The following is a 13,322-nucleotide window of genomic DNA, read 5'->3' as shown; positions in this document are numbered from 1 at the left end:
TCAGCACGATTCAGGTCAATTTTTTAAACCACTTTATTATGTAAAGGAGTAAAGATTTCTCCCCTTTTACAGTTACAGCCACAATGAAGAGGGTATTTTCTGAACCAGAACCTTGGTATTGACTGTACTGCTTCACTTTATTTATCACATACAAGGCAGTGATTCAGTAGTGATAGTTCCACCTCCAGGGCTTATTCTTAAAAGGAATCAACTGTGTTTGAAATGCAGCTGAAATACTGACCTAGTTTGCCACTTTCTCCTACCCCAAAATTACCAGAGCTCCAGAGCGTTTCAGATGACACAAGTTACACCGATCCACTTAATGATGAGGTGTGAGGGTTTTCCAGGGAGAGGTGGGTTTGGGGTTTTCATTCATTTCCATGTACCCCTGAGACTGGTTGGAGTAGGAAGTTCCCCAAGCCCAGAGGAGCCCCACCAGCAGCAGCCCCAGGTGAGGTAGGTGCACTGACCCTCTGGAAGCTAATGCAATCTAAGCCCTCTTTCTTTAAAATCAGTGCCCCTCATCCTGTCACTACATGCTCTGGTAAAAAGTTTCTCTCTGTCTTTCTAATAAGCCCCCTTTATATATTGAAAAGTCTTCTCTTCTCCAGGCTGAACAGCCCCAACTCTTTCATCAAATATTTAATTCAGATTTTTTTCCCTCTACTGTCACTCCCTTCTTTGGGTTGAGTTAAAACTCAGGAATTTCAAATAAACAAACAAACAAACAAAGTCAAATAGACCCCAAGTAAACTGAAAATCCACAAAAATTGCATTTGTTCAGAATTCCCCACTTCTGGCCTGTCTGGAGGAGCCATTCAATACTGCAGTAATACTGTGTTTAACTCTGCACTTGTCCCTGGCTGTACAATAATATTACAACGTTTTTGAACACGTTGTGGACCACCCACAAGCAAGAGGAGCAGCAACCACGTGGCCAGCAGAATGCCTTGGATGTGATGTTTCCTTGGGGATTTAGAAGACAATAAGAAAATAGTTTGCTGGTTAGTATTTTGACTGAAATAGGTTTTGATCATTCAGATGAGTCTGTTCTGCTTGAGAGAGAGCAGTCTGCTCCAAAGCAAAAGAGTAACACAAACACCTAAGTAAAACGGGTGAGCTGTTAAGTACAGAAAGTACCTGAAAAGAGCCTTGAGGGTAGTTAAATATTTAGATTCCTGCTCACTTTTTAAGTGGATTTGACATTTCCTCATGCAACAGCTCTGACTACGCTGTGGTATTCTCATATCCATGGCAAAGGTTGTTCTGGAAGTTTAAGATAAAAGAAAAAGATCTGCTGAACACATCTTAATGGAAAGAGGAATGCAAAATCCCACATTTCTTTTTAACTCTGCTTCCTCTCTTAGCAAAACCCATTCCTTTTGTATGTGTCCCCTTCAGCATCCCAGAAAATAGAGAGGGAATAATTACAAGGCAAAATGTGGCTAATTGGGAGGTATGCTTTATCCATTGTGCCCAGCACAAGTAAGGTCCCTAACAAAGCCAATGAATATCCCTTTGAAATAAAGGGGCTGGAAGAGGGGGAGGATCTTTTAAAAACCTTGCAAGCGATTTACAGTAATTATAACCTCATCCTTTTTTAATGCCACCTTCTTATCCATTGTCTAACACTCCACTCAGGCTTCCTCCTCTGACAAACAGTGATACAACAGTGTTATTTCGTATCTCTGAAGTTGTTACTAGAGGCAAATAATTTTGCTGTGAAACCGGAGTGCAGCAATAAAGCTGCTGCCTCACTGCTTTGGATCTGAAAACGCAGCTGCATGGCACAAGCTTAATTTGGCTCTTTATGGAACGTGTTTGGAGGCTAGAAGTAACTTCTGCTGAATGCATGAAGGTTTGTTTGACTTCCAGGCCATCCTGGGTCAACTGTGTTAGCCGAGGCCTGGAGGTTGTCCAAGACTCAGGGGCATCTTGAGCTGTTTGATCCTGCCCGCTTTTCCCAGTTTAACAGAGCTCTCCCAGCTGGGTTACCCATCAAAGTAGAGAGGGAAGCAGCAATGAGGAGCAGACAGTGGCTCTCTTCCCTTTCAGCCAGCAGAGTCATCGCTCACATGAAAGGACAAGAGAGGACCTCGCAGTGATGCTGATATAATTTTCTATGACAGACAGAATTGAAGATCTTAACCAGATGTTGTTATTAAAGAGGTGTAGCACTAGTTCCAGAAAAAAAAAAACAAAACAAAACAAAACAAAACACAGTAGTCTGCTTCCAGTATCCATATTTTGAAAGAGATGTAGGAAAATTTATGAGACTTGAGAAGACAGCGGCAAGAGCTATTGAGGATCATGGAAAAGTGTGTTGAGGAGTGAGAGACTTTGAACACGATTCAGGAGGACTGGCTGAGCCACCCAAATTGCTCCCTGCCGCTAGAAGAGAGGTCTCTCCTTCACCCCATGCACCATCCTCACCCAAAAAAAAGCAATTTTCTGCTGGATAAGTGAACTCACCCAGCTCTCCAGCAGATCAGCAGAAGGGAGGAGATCTTTATGAGGTATCCCAGCCATGGTCTTCAGCTACTTGCAGAACCAACTCCCTTTTACAAAAATTAAATCTGAAGAAATTTCAGACTAAATCCAGGGTACACGTTATTAACAGTGCATTAAGTAACTGTTAGGTTTTATCTGGGACTGCAGCAAATTCTTCATCACCAGAGTCTTAAAAGCAGGACCTTCTAAAAGATACACTATTAGCTAAAAATGAAGTTACAGGCTTCATGTAGAAATGGCAAGACAAGATTCTGGTTCCTAACACACTAATGACCACCTAGTCCAAGCTTTTGTCTAATAGCTTGTTCCGGTCTTAAATATATAAAATGGTGAATAACCCCAGAGCTAAGGCCAAATCCTAACGCAGGTATTGCATTCCTGAGTGCCTCTCTACAGTTTCACTCCAGAGGTGGATGAAGCTTATTAGTGACTGAAGTCACAGCTAGCTGCTGTTCATACACCAATATTTTGGTCCATAAGAGGCACGTTACGACTTTAGCTAGTGACAAAGTAAAGAACTCAAGGCCATGTCAGACCCTAAAATGTAGAATTTCAGAGGAGCTGTGGCTTTTTTATTTCCTTCCTTGCTCCTGAAGTACATTTTTCACTGTCCCATGGCAACTGTTTCTCCTCACCCTGTTGTTACGTGAGAATTGGGATTTTTAAAAGCTCTTGTGAAGGAGTTTTGACGAAAAACTTCAAAAATTCACACCATTTTAAAGATGAGGAAGAAAGAAAAGTTCATAACAAGGACAAAGAATAGCAGCATGCCTGTGATACGAGCCTTTGTAGAGGCAGCCACTTGCAAAAGCCCCACAGCAGAATGAATGCCTCCATATATTTCAAATGAAGGGTTTTTACAGATACGGTCACAGCCGTGTGGCCTTCACTTTTCTGGGTACCAAGTGTGGGTGACAGTGGGTTATGTGATTGCTCCTGCGTATCTTGGCATGTTGGGTTTTCCAGTCCTGGCCAAACTCCACCCTGGACAAGTGTTGCCTTCATTTTCTGGCAGATCATTCAAGGGATCTTTTTGTGCAAGTGACAGCTGAAAGGCATTAAATTGTACCGTAAATCATATAACTGGAGCCTAGAATGTGTGAACACTGAACCACAAGCTCTAACAGAAGAAAATCAGAATTTATTTTGTGTTTTGAACAGTTTTAACATTAATGGCCCGGTTTAACCACATATAACAAGCATAATCTGTTCAGTTTTCAGCAAGGTCTTCAACTGGATATCGTATATGTCTGTGGTGGTTCCCTCTAATTATTTGAGGTTTCTTACTTGAGAATTTTGTTGTTGAAATGAATTTTATTCTCTTGAAAGGTGACACAATGCTAGCTGGGGAAAACAAAGTCTGTCCACACCACAGTTCAGCAGCGGCAGTAGCAAACCTCACACACTTCCCCTGATGCCACCATGCAGTAACAAAGGATGAAGAAAGACAATCTGGGATGAACAGCAAAAAAAACCCCAATGGCACTCTTCACACTCATCCTTGAATTCTCCACATCTTGGGGAGGGTCTTCTTTTTTTCTTCTGGGTTTGAAGAAATACTTCCTTTTGACAGTTTTATTTAAATAAAAATACATTCTTATGGGGAACAAAATGTTGATTTGACAAATCAACATTTTCTACAAGAGCTATTTCATCAAAGACTCCTACAGCACTCTATTTAGACAGTATTCTCATCCAGCATCCAGTCAGTTTGGCTTAGTATAAACTCAAAAAGGTAAGCCATATTACAAGGGGTAATGGGTTTAAGCTGAAGGAGGGTCGATTTAGATTAGATGTTAGAAAGAAATTCTTGCCTGTGAGGGTGGTGAGGCACTGGAACAGGTTGCCCAGAGAGGTTATGGAGGCCCCATCCCTGGAAGTGGTCAAGGCCAGGTTGGATGAGGCTTTGGGCAACCTGGTCTAGTGGAGGGTGTCCCTGCCCATGGCAGGGGGGTTGGAACTAGATGATCTTTGAGGTCCCTTCCAACCCAGGAGGTTGGAACTAGCTGATCTTTGAGGTCCCTTCCAACCCAAACCATTCTATGATTCTATGATTATATGACATTCTGAAGTCAAAGGGGACCAAGCCAAGGAGAAAGCCAAATGCCGAAGGAAAGCGAGCTCTGGGCAAGCAGAAGACAGCTGTTAATGGGAGACCTGCTGGGGCCATCCTGGGAGCTGCGAGCAGATGCTGCTGCTGGCAGGAGGGACAACAGGCGCCTACTGATTTACCTTGGCACCGAAAAGCCAATTAGTTATTACAGCCACTAACAGCTTTGCACCCAAACTGAACCCAGCTTTTCATTTACACAGCCATCAGAGAGAAAGCCTTGGCTTGTGGGGACATTGTTATGCTGTAGCCAGCCTAGGGCTTGGAAAGAGGTGATGGCATTGATGCTGGAGCATCCGGCCACCTGCTGACCCACCAAGATGGACTCCCCAGGACCTCCTGCCACAGGAGGAGATACGGCACTCACAAATGGCCAGTGCTGTGTGGAGGTATCACTTTCTGTTCAGGAAAGGTGCTCACAGCCACCAGGCTGCCTATTTCCTCCACTGGCCTTGCCCTCTCCAGCCATCTGTCCATTTCTTGGCTGCAGCTTCCGAGTAGACAGAGCTCATTCACAATCAGTGGGGTAGCCAACCGCGACATTAGGAACCAACTCCCAAACTACAACAAAGCCCACAGAAGCCATAAGTCCCCAAGACACCACCTGAGGAGAGAATCTTATGGGCACAACAGTGTCAACATGACCCTGCTCCAGGGGCCCTGAGTCTCTGCTGTCACCTTCACCTTCTCCACCTTCTTCTTGCAGCTGGACCCGTGAGTACAGCACAGTAAGCAGAGGCCTTGGTTCCACATTACTACTCATTTCACCAGAGCCAGGGCACGCGTATCGCTGTTGTTCCTTCCAGCAGCTACCCTCCGACGGACAGACGGTCAGTCCCCCCGTGCTCCCAACGCTCACTGGGTGATGGCTGCACAGCACCACCCACAGCACCCTGCCACCACCCTGCTGGGCTCTCCAGCAGTCCTGACCCCTAGGAAAGGCACTCCAAGTGCTGCCACGTTGCAGGGTGGGATAGCAGGAGGACTCAGCGTGTGTGCATCTTTGGTACTGTGAGGCGCTGCCAGGCCACCCCACTGCCGTTCGGAGCTTCCACGACGTTGGAGTTTCAGCCTTTTCGACTTCCAGCAGTTTGGATGCCTCCTGTGTTTGAAGCTGCTGGAACCACATCAAACGGCCACAAGCAAAGAATGTCGTCGAAGGATTTATTCAGCCTGGATATGAGTGTTGCTGATGGGAGAGAAGGGAACAACAAAGATTTTTCAGCCACCATTGTGATCTACCCATTTAAAAAACTAAAAAAAAAAAAAGGTTTCTTTTACTGTCAAAACTACTTGGCTGAGCATTTTACTGCAGACCCTGAGCAAGTTCCAAATTGCCTGGCTTACATAAATACCTCTACCACAAGTGAGCCTTTGCAGAAGAAAAATGTTTATAATTGACTAGTAAACCTTACTAAGTGACAATCATGAGATACAATCATTTTTAAAAAGCCAAGTGTCAGACTGTTGAATTGAAAACCTACAACTGGAAATATAAATTCCCAAACAATCAGTATATTAAAACATCACTGTAATTAAATTAGTTTCACATTCATGTAGTAATGCATCTGTGTACAAAAAAGTAATAAATTGTAATGTTTTCTACTTAGGGAAGCTGATTTTTAATAACAATGATTTTTTCTTATCCCCTTTTATTTTTTCCATACTTTATTCTAGATTCAGGGAAGAACATCAGTCCAATATATTTTCATCTTTATGTTATGTTTAGTGCATTCAAGAGAGAGCAAAAGCCCACTCCACTTTTGCACTAACTAAATATATCCATTTTAAAAACTAGTTTGCGCATTAAACCAGCGCAACTTCCCCTTCCCTCTTCCTATCTAATCCCAGCTACACTTCTTTAAACTGGGCATGCCTTCTCATGCTGCTCTTTTGCAAGAACAGGAGCCATCCAGAGTGACCTGGACCCCTCTGTAGGGCTTTCTGCAGTCACTGGTACTGCCCCTGCTTTAGCACTGTGTCCCATTACCAGGTTTAAGCAACACACAGCATTTTCCCTTCCTTGCTTTTGTTCTTCCTTCTTTGCTGCCGTTACAATGGGTGCACTTAAAAGGGAAGGTGTAGAGAAGATGGAGCCAGACTCTTCTAGGAGGTGCACAGTGACACAAAAGGAAGCAGCAGACATAAGCTGCGACAAAGGATATTCCAATTCAGTAAAAGGGGAAAAAAAGGATTTACCATGGTGATGGTGAAATATCAGACCAGAGGTTCAGGGAAGGTATGGAGTCTCCATCCTTGGGGGTGTTCGCACTTGCCCAGACACAGCCCCGTGCAGCCTGATGTGGCTCCCAGCTGGCCCTGCTCCAAGCAGAGGATCTCCTGCGGTGCCTCCCAACCTGAATTACCCTATGATTCTGTAATGGCCCTTAATGAAAGGACACAGACAGGTATGTCTGGGATCTGTAATAAGGTCACAGACAGGTATGCACTGTACCTACTGTCTATGTGCTAGTTCCACACATCATGTGGAGATAGGTTTGAGACAACAGATAAAACTATCCATGTCAGACAAGTCTGACAGGAACAATTCCCTCAGACCTGTTTTGTTTTTCAAAGATATATCACAGTTCAGTTCAGTTCTTGGGATGCACATGCATGACCTACAGTGCTCAAACCAAAACTTTTTTTCCATACCTGTACCTGAAGACATCTAGAATTTGAAACAATTTAGCCCCTCGGATGTGCATGTCCAAAAGACATCCTTTATTGGATACCTTTGCATTTATAAACAGCATGGTAAGTTTGAGGCACAATTTGACATGATTTGCCATGCTCTGCAATAGTCATCAATCTCACCTGTCATTAATGACCAGCGTCACACACGGCCATACTTTGCAAAGGCCATAATCTTTGGGACTGCAGTTTCCTCAGGGTCTGTTGCCATCTTTCCTGCTAGATACTGGGTCAGAGCACAAAAAGGATGAAAGTGGATGGAGACAAGACCAAGATGAGATAGTAGAGAAAAAAAAAAAAAAAAAATGCTTACCAAATGTGCAACACTTAAGTTTTGTTTAAAAAACAGATAGGTGAAATCAAGGGTTGCTGGCTTGGCATTTTTTTCCCCTCAGCACTGAAAGAAATGTGTGAGCAGGACTGTCCTTCGAAGAGGAAGAGCAGGAACAAATTAATGAGAAGACAGAGAGGAACCTGAAATAGCACCCCAAACCCTCCTACTTTTCCCTCTGACTGGTGACCACTTACCTCTCATTTGCCCTAGCACACAGAGCAAATAACCTCTCCTTGCAGTGCTTTATTTCCACCTGATGAGAGCCACAGTACTAAAATACCTAAGTTTCAGTCAGTATTTCATGCTAGTTTGGAAATACGCCAGGGGGTTTTGTGTGTATAAAGTAAATACCTCCCACCCCAATTAGTCTCTGCTACTGGGAGAGGAACAGGCTGCATCAACATTGCTTTTCTGCTAAAGTGCTGCTGCAGTTTCAGTTCATCCTACAAATGTGGCATTGTCTCCTAAAATTACATTACTAATTACAGCTAATACACCCAAGCCCAGATGAATGCAACTTTGATCTGAGTAGCACCCCTACGCAATCCCTCTGGCATGCAAATGGCAATTACACAACAGGGCTCAAATACAGCTTGAAAGCAAAGATGTAAGGCCAATTTATTTAGTGCCCCTAGACTAAACAAGGTGCTTATTCCAGTGCCAGATTATGATTGACTGAGATTTACTCACAAAACATTTCCCACTGAGAACGTGCTACAAACTGCAATTATTACTAGTCCAGTTGGTTTAAAAGAAAAAAAAAAAGTAAAAGAAAAAGAAAAAAAAGTCCATCTTTAGCTGCAATTTTGGCTGGGTTGCCTGACAGAAATCGACTGCCAGCTACAGCAGCAGAGCAGGCTGGAGGCACTAGGTGTGGGGGTATGAAAACCAGAACAAGACAGGTTTGGGGGATGGCAAGGAACAACAGGAAGGAAAAAGAGAGAGGAGAGAAAGAGAGAGAGAGTAAAGTTGAAAGGGACAAGAAAAAAAGAGAAGATAAGAGAGGTTAAAGGAATATAAGGACATAGAAAGCAAGCATGGAAAAGAGAAAAACAGATATGAGAAAATGAAGGAATTTGAGAAAGAAAACAGAGTAGACAGGTCAAAAAATAGAATAGAAGGACTAGCCAAAGATAGTTCCCTTGAACACTTGCCACAGACTAGCTCACTAAGGCAAGAGCTGGACCATGTGCTTTCAGCTTTTGGAAGGAGCCAGTTTAGGCTGCTTCTGCTGCAATCGAGCACGTGAAATCCCCATTTCTCATATTAAACAGCTACAGGCATGAGTTCAAGAGCACAACTCTTCTCAGCACAGCTAGAAGAAAAAGGACTTTCCACGTGGCACCTACTCCTAGACGCTTTGTGTGCAAGCTCTGCCACAAAAACCTGACTGGAAAAAGACTTTGTTTAGGAAAAAAGAAATGCAGGGTCAGTAATTTAGCAGTACACTGTGACAGCACTAGAGAGCTACAAAACAGACACACACATTTGATTAACAGGTATGTAGCAATTATACTCAGGGGGCAGGGAGGGGAGGAAATCAAAAGAACAGAACTTTTTCACTGCGCGAAACCAACGATAAGCTTTTCTGCACACTTCAGAGTTACAAGAGAGGGTCACAAGCCAAAACAAAAAGGTCCTGTTTTACTGTCAGTGAGGAAAGTAAGTCATCCCAGACCTTTGGTTGATATATCAGAATAGAGCCGAGATGGATAAGAAAAATTGACATTTAATTGAAAAAAAAAAAAAAGCAAAGTAATCTGATACCATTTACAAATTCTTACTCATTTGAAGAGACATCAAAAATGGATTTAGAGGATACAAATGTGGTCTTGCATCTTTTTTTAAGAAAAAAAAAAGAAAATAAACAAAGATCAATTATGTCAGAAAGACTGAAGGGAACAAATAGATAAATTCTGTTTGCCTTAACATGGAGGGTGATGCAAAGCCAGCATCTTACTTTTTAACTCTTTCTTTTAATTCAAATCTTATTTCTATGATTTAACATTCACATTTAAACACACCAAGATAAAGTCTATGGCTCTCAAGCAAAATACATCCTTAGCCCATGCAAATAGAAGAGTTATTCAAACATTGATTGAAAGGCACATAAAATTATCATTTGCAGTAAGAAACATAATGCAGGTAGCACAAAAATCTTGATGAAATTCAAGCCGAGCAGAAGCCATTTCAGTAACATCCAAATAACGTTTTTAAACAGGAGTTAGAGACTAAACTTTGCAGGAGTATAAAATCCTTCTGATGACTCACCCTAAGCTTGTCTACTGAAATCCTGCATAAATATTCAAGGTAATTATACATAATCACTAAGTTATGCTGGCATGTGGGCCTAATTTGTTTTAAGAGAGATGAAAAATGTGAATTGTCTCTTCGAGCAAGAGATCAGGGCAGGAAACCCTAGGGGAAGGAGTTCAGGTTCTTATTTGTGTGCATTATTGTTTTCAAGTTAAATCAGTCAAGCCAAGCTCACAGAGTAGGTCTGACTGCACAATAACCTGGCCTCTTCCAGTTCTTTGGAGCAGTACGTAGGGTTTCTATCTATTGCAATCCCCACTCAGAACATCCTTTGGTTATCATTATTTAAAAAAAACAAACCAAAACCCACTAAAACAACAAACAGGAAATAATTAATTTGAATACCTTAATAACAGAATTCCTGAAGTCAAAGGTTTCCTTCCATAACCTTATGTAGAATTTACAAGATCAAAGAAGCCATATTCCTTTAAGCCATAGTCTTATAAGTCAGCCTTTACAACTGCAGGTCCAGGCTCAGCAGGGCTGTGCTTGTGTTAACTAGTTTTAAAGCATCCATCACAAACAGAAGGTAAGCGTGTACATCAAACTTTGCCAGATGGGTCTCACCTATATGATTTAAACACACACACACCCTTCCTTTGCTGTTCTGAAAAAAAAAACCTTGCTAAAAAGAGCAACATAGGCTTTTAGCTCACTTTTTCCCCTGAAGGAAGAGCCACCATAGGAGTTAATGTGCTAAACTGAGTCCAACATAGCAAAATCAAGCAATGTTGTGCTGCATGCATTGCCTTTGCCACGCACTGAAATTTTAGTAAGAACCGATTAACTGTGGTGATGGCACTGCACTGAAGAGCTCTGGGTTCGGCTCTCTGCTGTCACGCAAACGTGGATAGGGCACTTGGGCAAGGAACTTAGTAAACCTCCATCTTTCACACACCTAGATTTGTCCATGTAGGCCTTGAACAAGCAAATCCTCAAAGCCTGTGACATCCTATGTGCAGGCAGTCATGAAGACGCCAGGTAGCTGGAAGGTCAGAATTTGACTGAAAACTGTTTTGAGAAGCATCTCCCTTCTGAAGTAAGGCACCCAGGACAACAGGACTGCACCATCAATAACAAACACTGCATTCTGTGGTCTTTTTTTGAGCCAAAAGCAAATGTTCCTGCAAAATATGCAATTAACAAGATGCTAAAAATTGTTCTGTGGCTATGAAAGTGCTCAGAAACATCCATTTTTAGCTCTCAACTTATTTGGGTAGACTTTTCAAGGGACTGGATAAACACAGTCGTCCTGTAAGAACCATTGTCAGCTTCAGACTGGTGTGCCACCTTATTCCTACGGCTGTAAATCTCCTGAAACATTTAGATTGCCTCTCGTTAGCCCTGGCAAAGCGATCAAGATATTGTCATCAGATACAGCTTCCCAGCTGCATAGAACTCCCAGATCCAGCCAAAGCCCAGAAAGTCTAAAGAGGGCAGGGGAGGGGTGGTGGGTGCCCAGGCTATGCAGGGGTGGCACAGCACGTTGGGAAGGGTGCTGGTGGCTGCTCTGTGCCATAAAAACTGCCATGGGACCAGAGATTACAGGACAAGATGCTTCATTTCAGCTGCTGAGGAAGGAGTTAACTGAGCATCTAAATTTGGGGTTAAAGGCTAGATACCTAACAGCTTTAGGATGGGATCTGTGAAGTGAATATAGTGCTTGGCACCCAAGAGTCAAGCAGCTTTCTGAGTAGGATCCATGGAGCTCTACATATCGCTCCTGAGCCTAAAACTCAGAGTGGCTCAGGACATCAGAAAGATGAGGGGAAAAGCTTTACTGATCCCCAGGTAAATCCTAAGTGTTTCAAAAAGCACTTGGATTGTTTGTATGGATTTCACCTTCAAGCATCCAGTTCTGAGGCTTGCAGCCACCCAAACCACAGAGCTGAGCAGGCTGCGCTAAGTGTTGATGCCTTCTGTAGAGGAGCTGGTCTCCAGCTCCGTGGCTAAAAGATACACCTGCAAACGCCTTTTTCAGTGCCTTTTCTAAGGACTCCGGTCCAATGAATGTTTTGCATAAAATACAGGACCAGGGTTAGGAAAGGTAAGCAAACCCTGGGACTGTCTCCTCTCAGTGAAGGCCTGGATCACCAGCCCACACACACTTGTCCTACATCATTCTTTCTTGTTGTACCATGATCTGGTTTCACATATATGTCTCTAACCTCTCAGGTGAGCACTCTAACCACCACATTTTATGACAGCGAGGAAGCACAGCAGCAAGCATTTTTTCAAAACCATGGGTGTAAGTAGCTCTGGCAGCTCATCTGGAAGTAATGGTTTTTTACCCTATATGAATGAAACTACCTCTCGAAACCCTAAGTAAGTGATGAGGAGGTTTATGTTTGCTGCATTTAGCTTCCTGGCCAGCATGCTAGATACTGTAGATCTTCTTCTGAGGGTCCTGGACATCTTCTTAGATGTTTAGATCAAAGCTTAGCTTTGTTCATGGATGTAGTCATACACCCAGAACTGCCTGGTGATGGCGGGCAGTCCCAGCAGGTTCTCAGGGAATGATGCAATGCAAAGTCCTGCTGAGCCATACATAAACTCCTTTTAAAACCCAGCTATTGTTCCAGCACATAATTCATCTTTTGCCACCCGTTTTTGTGTCTATCTGGGGACTCCTGAGAATAATGCTTCTAGAAAAGAAAGAGCAGAAGCTCCAAATTTTTTCAAGTCCCTGGGAGTTTCTCCTGTAATTTAGTTCTTCCTCTAGGGTTAGAAGTCCCTCTCTACTCATATGTGCATATGATAAACACATGGATGGCTAGAGAAAAGGGCTTAGCTTTCTTTCCTCTTAAATCACTATTTCAGTGATCTTTTCACAGAACATAAAGAAGTTTATTTTTATCTCCCCTTTAAAACTCGAATCCAGTGGGACATCATGGAAGATGCAGCTTTGCTAAAAAAAAAAAAAAAAATTGTGGAAAGACTTTCTCTCTGGAAAGAGAGCTTTGCACATTGCGGTTTTCTTCCATATGTCCCCCTTTCCAATCTACACCAATTCTTCAGTCCCAGAAAATACCAAGACTTTTACTTGGTCGTTCTTGCATTCCACTTGATCCAGGTCCTGTCGGCTATTTCCTGACAATTGCCTTGCAAAGGGCCACCTGGCCCCGCTGCGGCCAATCTGACAACTAATAACCAACCAAAAGAGTTACAGCAGCTTGATGAGGATCCTTCATGACTGCTAATGCTCTACAACGCACCCAGCAGCACCCAGGGTTTACTGTAGCCCCCCTCTATGACAAGAGCATTTTAGACTAAGGCCATTCAAAAATAAATGAGTAATCACTTAGGCACAAAAGCTGTAGAGCAGATTCTGCCTTTCACTACCTGCATGGGTTTTGG

This window comes from Balearica regulorum, chromosome 1 (assembly GCF_011004875.1).
Source record: "Balearica regulorum gibbericeps isolate bBalReg1 chromosome 1, bBalReg1.pri, whole genome shotgun sequence".
Lineage (NCBI taxonomy): Eukaryota > Metazoa > Chordata > Aves > Gruiformes > Gruidae > Balearica > Balearica regulorum.
Note: the sequence above shows the minus strand (reverse complement) of the source record.